This window comes from Cupressus sempervirens, chromosome 7 (genome assembly GCF_028749045.1).
Source record: "Cupressus sempervirens isolate cs-2001-9-10 chromosome 7, ASM2874904v1, whole genome shotgun sequence".
NCBI lineage: Eukaryota > Viridiplantae > Streptophyta > Pinopsida > Cupressales > Cupressaceae > Cupressus > Cupressus sempervirens.
In genome coordinates, this window is record NC_143124.1 from 94,187,802 (window position 1) to 94,195,971 (window position 8,170).

The following is an 8,170-nucleotide window of genomic DNA, read 5'->3' on the forward strand; positions in this document are numbered from 1 at the left end:
CCTTGGTGGTGGCACTTGAGCTATGAATTATCTATGTGGTGGTAGTGTGCAGGTGGTGCTATGGTGGATGCTTAGAGAGTGGCTACTGTAGCCACCCACTAGTTTTCTTAAAACTTTTTTGCAAAAATCATCTGTACGGCCTGTCGAAGGGCAAATTTTTTTTCCTAAAGCTATAGTCACAACAAATGGAATGTTTTATATGGATCCTAACTATAGTAGGCCTCCTATACTCAATGGCATCATCTGTTTAGGCCCAAAGTGCACCAAAAAAAAATATTTTCCTCTTGATTAAAGAAAAAAATCACAAACAAACTAGGGTTTGTGTCTTTGAATTTCGGCTTCAAAATCCTTTAACCAAAAAGTAGCAAGAGGGTTCTAATACCATTTAGAAGTTGATGAAATCCAACTTCATAGCTTGCCAGCATCACCTGCATGCAAAAATCCTATTGAAGAGAAACCAAAGGAGGGCTTGGAGAAACTAAACAGACTGAGAGAAAAAATATTGTAACAATGGAAAATGAATTTCTATACAATATGTTACAAAAAGATATGAAATTAAAATAGGAGAGTCCAAATATAAAGGCCTCTAGGAAGCTTCTAGAACAAGCTAGAAGGTGCTAGGAGATAAGTATGACAACTAAGCATACATCCACAAAAGGTGGATTATCCTCAATCAAGGTGAGAAGATAAGTATGACTTAGATAAGAACAAACTCTTGTGTTGTCAACAACTCCTAGATGACTACTAATAACTAATGTATTTAACTAAGTAAACTTAAGTAAAAGTGTAAATAATAATTATTTACTATAACAACATTGATTGGAATGCCTTCCTTACAATCTGCAACAAGCCTAAGGAAAGGTCAACAATGATATCTTCTTTAATTCAGTTTGGGATTGTAAATGCAACATCTCACCCCACATTAGTTCAATCTTTAGAACTTATATTGACACTAGCAAAACACTGCATGGCTAAGGAAAAGGTCGTAAAGAACGTAACTTGAGAAATAGTCTAGGAACTTTGACCCCAAAATATAGATAAATTGTTTCACCTTCCAAGGGCTTATCAATACATATATATTTCATATGACAAGTTAGAATGGTGGTATAGAGAGAATGAGAAATAGGCAAAAGAGCTTGTGTAGAGTATATTTTTAAGTGATAGGATACTTGTGAGCTATAAAGTAGGCAAGGGAGAGATAACTAGAGGATACATGAAAGACAATATGAAATACTCAATTGTTTGCCTAAGTTGAGTCATGGGTTTTCCTATAGCAGGTCACCTTACAACATGGATGGTTCATTTCATTGAAACCATAAGGACTGCAAAGATGCCCATTGATTGGGCCACCATCCTCAGTGATAACTTGGATATGAAAGTAGTTGTTGTTAAAGGAGACCCTCACTTTTATATGACATCATACATGGTGTACTTGTGGAAGCCATAACCACTAACTATCTAGGCCTATATAGAAAGGGAAGCATGCAGGATTCAAATGCTTGGCCCTATGTGGTATATCCACAACTAGTGAAAATGAAACTCCTTTTGTAGAGTGTGAAATAGAGAGTGGTTAATGATGAGTTCATCTTTTCCATTATTGAATTTATAAAAGGTGATTACACAAAGATAATGTTAGTAAAGGTAGTAGCCAGAATCATAAAGATAGAAGCCTACTACATTTAATTTAAAACCTTCACATATCTTCGGGTTGCTAGAATTCTATTGTACCCCAAGAAGCTCCCAAGATACCCCTCACACAGGCTCATACTTTTGGAGATAGGTTGTCGACTCACTTCTGCTTATGATAGAGTGAGAAAATAACATAAGAAGACTTGGGTTTGGCCAATTATAATTGGCACATTCGAGGTGAAGCAAAAGTAGGACATTGCCACCTTCAACTTTGAATGGAATCAATATCTTTTGGTAGAATATAACTCCCCTCGCCCATTCTTTGAAAATATTGGGATGGTCTAGAATCTAGTAGGGAAGAGTTTGTTGATATTAAAGTATTGGAAAACCACAAGATGAATACTATAGATGACTATGATGTCTATATAAGGGACTATTGTAGGATGAGTCTATACCTAGAAGAGAACATGCTTAAAATGAATATTCCTCTAAAGGCAATAGAGAAGGATGCAAAATAACTCATGGATCCTTTGTATAGTAGAGAAAGAATCTATGACAAACCAATAATGAATGCTAAGATAGGGAGAGGTGGAAATAATAACATAGATCATCGGGCCATAAATGTGGTCAAATTGATAAGGGAATTGATCCAGAAGCCATTTCATATGGATCTAGATTTCTAGGTTGTACCTCTACAATCCACAACTAGACCTATTAAAGGTAAAGGTGCAAAGGTCATTATACCAACCTACCCCACTCAATCCCCAATAAGGCTAGAAATTGTGCATCAAAACAAGAAGGAGATTGAGTACTTTGAAGTAGATAAGGAAAAAAATATGAAAAGGGCAGCCTCATAGGCAAAGAGATAAGTGGTTGAGGTCCAAGCACCTCTAGATTAGGCATAACCCAAAAAAGGGCAAGTTAAGCATCAAGTAGAACCAACATAAGAACCTCCAAAGTAGGCACAACCAAAGCAACCACAAGAGGAAAAATTAATGCAATAGAGGGTTCCACCTCTAGTAACTAAAAAGGAAGAAGCATCCCCCTAAACTCCAAAAAAAGTGAGGAATGAGAAAATTGTGGTGGGTACATAGAAGAAAAGACTAAAGAAGAAAAGTACTTTGCCCCAAACAAGTTCCTAAGACCATTCTGAAAGCTGAGGATGAAGGAGAAGGGGAACAAATAGATTATTTCCCCTTGAGCCAAAGAATCCACTTGACTAAAGCTGCAAAGGAAGGGAGGAGAAGAATTTCTACATGAACATCTCTATCCACACCAAGAGAGCCTATCCAAGTATCAACTTTAGAAGGTGAAAAACATTAGTGTATAACAAAGATGGAGGGTGATGAAACTCATGTCTTGGATCTATTAGACTTTGACTTTATGCCAATGGACACTTAGATAGTGGGACAAAAGATCAAAGATACTCCCATGAGTGAGGCTTTAGGAGAGGATTGGAATCAATTACATCCTCTTCCTTAAGGACCTTTTGGCATTCCACCATGACCATTATAAGATTTGGCCATTCTTGACAAAGGGTCCATAACTCCACCTCTTCCCATCACTCAAGTAGAAGTAGAAGAACAAGAAACTAAGGAAGGAGAGTTCCAAAAGCTTCATGCTAATGAAATACCCAAGGAGGGAAAAATAGTGGAAGAAACTCAATAAACTCCTCAATATATAGAGGCTAGGTCTTTAGCCGAATAGATCATAGAGACTCCTAAGAGAACTAATAAGGGAAAGGAGCCTACTGGAGAATCAACCTCTTTGGCCAAATATATGTCACCTATGGGAACAACACCATCATAACTAAATAGGGAGGTTATATTTTGATACAAAAGGAAGATGGACCTAATAATAGAGGAAGAAATGAAGGAATTGGTCAAAGCAGTAAAGAGGACAAAACCACCTAAGGGTGATGGAAGAATAATGATATTCATAATACGGAAGAAAGACCAAGACTTGCTCGTGCATATTTCCATTCCTCCTTCTCATGTTGAAACCAAAGAACTAACTCTAAAGGATTACCAAATCAAGGAGGTCATGTTGGGAAATCCCATGGTGGACACAACCAAAGTGTTTATTACCATAGGTCCTTGAAGGAGGTATTTCAACATATGGATATGAATGAAGCTAAATTGATATCATTTCTTAAGCAAAATGAGATACTTAGAGGCTAACTAAATTAAGTTTTAGGCCCTATTAACTTGGAGAATCCAAAGATCACTCTTAGAGTGACACTAGGAGGAAAGTAGTCAGGAACACAATAAGACCCATTTTTGGAGACATGTTAGCAATGGTGTGACAATTTTGAGGAAATGGGAGTGCAAATAATATAGGGAAATTTGAATGTTTTGCACAACATCCAATCAAATTCCAACATGTTAGTTTTCATAGTGAACCAAGATTTTGGGCTGATGAATGAAGTATATACTTGGTCCATGAACTTACATGCATTAAGATCAATAAAAGGGTAGAAGTATATGATGCTTATCAAGGTATATGTTGCTGACAAGCTTGATAAGCTTGATGATTGGATCAAAAATATATAAAAAGGAAATAAGGTAATGGAGGGATTGTTGAAAATATGGCTAGGTAGATAAGTGATTGTTGTCATTTGTGGAAACATATATATTTTGGTATTTCATTGTGAAATTAGAAGACAAGAAATTGTCTAAGTATTGGATAGCTTATAGTAGCACAAAGATAGATTTGGCATGTATGGATGACATATTTTGAGTTAACACATGCATAGTTAAGGAATGATAGTTGACAATGTTACGACGACATGTGTCATAGACATTATGGTGATAGTTACTAAGGAAATGCTAGTACAGGTAATTAACAAAATAGAAAAAAGTATGATAGTAAAATGAATTGTATGGCTTAAGGAATTATTTTGGTAACAAAATAATTACATAATAATAATGAGCCAACATCCTAGATGTTAACCTTGAGTTATTTATATAATTAGCCAAGCATGTTGAATCTTCAAGGCTGACTAATTAGAGTTTTACTAATTTTTAAGGTATAAGCAAAGATCATATCTTCTACAACTAAGATGTAGTGAATATGTAATGTGAACTATTGTGAAGGAAGTATATGTGATATGTGAGCTTTGTGTGATGCACAATCTGATGAAATATTAGAGTAAGTGCAAAATACATTAGTGGGACAATATTGTATGTATATCTATTCTTGTGAAGAAACTTATTTGTATATTGCATGTTAGGGGAGTGGGCTCTTATTGCATACATTGTAATTGTTCTACCAACTACTAATAGGGTTGAAGAAATTTCTAATAGGATTGAGGCTTTTGATAGGGGCTAGTCCTTTAATAAGGAATCAAGACACTATATGTATTTGATAGACTCCTAATAGGGTCAATATCCTTAACACGATTCTTTTTTTTTAGTGGATCATCCTATGGGTATTGTCCCCTCTAGGGTTTTCCCTTGGCTAGGTTTTCCCTAGTTAAAAAGTAATGGTGTTATGAGTTCACTATTTTTATGGTATTATTTAATGTTCAACATTGTTTGTTTTTTTTCATATGCAAGTTATAAAGTAATTAATAGTATTCAGTTGTGGGGCAAAAGATTGTAGAATACTGTTTCACGAACCCCCCCTTCTCAGTATTATCTATTTCTAACAAATGGTATCTAAGTATAGTTACATAGAAGAGACTTAAAAACTTGAGTAAGATCACTATGAATATGGAAAAACTAAAGAGAAATCTTGAAGAAGCTCTTAAGAAAATTGATCTTCTTAAAGAAGAAATAGATAATCTGAAAGATAGATATAAAGATGCAAAAGATTGCATTGGTAAACCAAAAGATAAGATTGATTAGTTAAAATCTAGAAAGGAATCAAATGAGTAGACTAGTGACAATGATGAAGTAGGAATCCTCAAGAAAGAAAATGCGATCTTGAAACATGAGTTGAAAATGTTTGAACTTAAGTTAAGTCTTAAGAAGGATGACAATAAGAGTGAACCGGATCTAAAAGTGGAGAATGTACACCTTAGATCCTAGTTGACTCAAGTAACACCTAGATTAGACTCTATCAAAATAAAGTGTGTAGAATTAGAAAAGTAGAATTGTTAGTGTAGTTTTTTATTTTTCTTATTTTGCTAGGTTTTTTCCAGACTTTTAATAATCTCACTTAGGTTAATAAAGCATGTCTTATTAGGTGAATGGTTGTGAGGTGTCACCTTCCTACATGTAAGCATCCATTAGCTATCTTGGGAAGATACTTTGCTATGTTTAGTCTGATAGATGGTTTCTCCTCATTGGTTAGTGTTGCCACCTCCTCCCTCTTCCTAGCCTATATAAGCATGCTACCTAGCTTGTATTTGCATCTCTTGTTTTTGCATCCTCTTAATGCTATTTTTCTTCCAGCATTTGCATTACTCTCTTGGAGACTAACTCTATGATGCTATTTTGATTTTGTATCATTTGCATTCATCGTTTAGATATTTATTCTTTGCACTAGTTTTCTGGGTTATTAATCTTATCAGATTCTAACATGGTATCAGAGCTTTTCTATGTGCAAGAGTAGATTTTAGTTTCCTTATTTGAGAGATTCGGGAGGGGGGGGGGGGGGGGGGGGGGTGGCGGCTAATAAAATTTATTTTAGTTTTAAAAAAAATGAAGTATGCTCTTCTCTTGCATCTTTGGATGATCCTGAGAATCGAAAAAGTTTTGAACAAAAATGATTTTTCTCTGGGGTTTCAATCTCAAATCTGACAACCAACTTACATATTTGGAGTTTTCAATCAGTATTGAAGGTTTTAGCATGCCATTGATGGACTTAGGAAGCTGATCTAGCATTTGCATGTCATATTTTGGCTGCTGGGGTCATTTTTTGATTTTTGGAGCCATTTTTTACTGTTAAAGGCATCTAATTTACACTACAATAGCATCTTCTATACATCAATAAGAAAAATGCTTTCAGGGTTTTGTTCATAGCCCCAAAAAACCATCTAGATATCTTTCAGATTTTTCATGCAAGTTATATATTTTGCAAAATCGAGCATGAAAGGCTACAACCATACCCCTCTCCATTGGCAGTCGCAGATTTGAATGTAGTTTTCAAATGTCTCGTTCTTGCTCATACAGACTCTGATTTTGATGATTCTTATTATGAACTTGGCTAGTTTTTTTGTGCTCTATCCACTAGTGGAGTTTTTAAAAAAATTTCATGCATGAATTCTTTAGAAATTGCAGATTCTCAGCCGTGACTGTGCACAGTTCTTGTTTTGGAAACTTCAGAGGATCATAACTTTCTCATACGACCTCGTATCGAGGCGATTCTTTTTTTGAAAGTGCATGATTTTTTGAGTAGATCGTAGTGGTGCTATTTTTTTCCTTGATTATTGTGCACAAGTTTCACTTTTAGCATATTCTCTTTTTAAGGGTTTGTAATGCATTGAAATCAAGACCACTAAGTATTTCTATCTAGTGGTAGTTGTAAACACACTAAAATAAAGTGCCAAATCATATTTCTTTTGGGCGGGTTGGGGGGGGGTTGTTTGATTGAGTAAAAAGAGGGGGCCATTGTCGTGGCTGGGTTCTCTTCTTCTTAGCATTTTTTTGCATTTCTTCATCATGGATCAAACAAATATGCCCATCCTAACTCCATACAATTACTTTGAGTGGAAATCATGCATGACAATTCACTTAAGCAAAGCTAGATTAAATAGGATAACTATGGGACTTCAAATTGAACTTACTAAAGATGAAGACAAGCCTAAGTGGTTTAACAAATGTGATGAGGCATATGGAACATTGTGTTTGTCTGTATCTCTTGACTTTTTATTTCATATTGAGTCTTTGGATACACCAAATGAAGTATGGACAAAGCTAGAAACACTATTTGGCACACAAGATTCAATGAGGGGTCATATGTTAGAAAATGAATTAATTAGTTTGAGTCTAGGAAATTTCAACACAATCCAAGATTTCTTCATCAAATTGAAATCATTAAGGCTGCAGTTAAAACAATGTGGAATTGAAAAGAAAGATGAACAACTGATTCTCAATATTCTCTCTAAGCTAAGTTTAGAATATTCTGTGTTTGTCTCTACCTTCTATGCTACTAAGGGTGCACTTGGTACTCAATTCACCATGCCATCTCTAGATGATTTTGCTATCAATCTCACTTGATAATAGGACAAGCTAATCCAGATGGGCACTCTTAAGTCCTCTAAGTCACATGCCTTAGCAACCAACCAAGGCACAAAAGAACAAAAAGGACAAAGTAGTAACAACAATAGTAAGGATGAGAAACAAAATAATAGTGATGAAAAGAAGGATCAGATACCAATTGCTTCAAAAGCAACTATTGCTACCTCATCCTCTAAGGGCGATAAGCCTAAGAAAGAAAAGGTAAAATGTGCCTATTGTAAAAGACCCAGTCATGATGAACATAAATGTTTGAAGAAACAAATTGAGGTGTGTGGGATGGCACATTCCATGATGTTCTTTGTGTAACCTCATTATCAACTAATCTCCTATCAATATACCAAATCACTTACATAGGT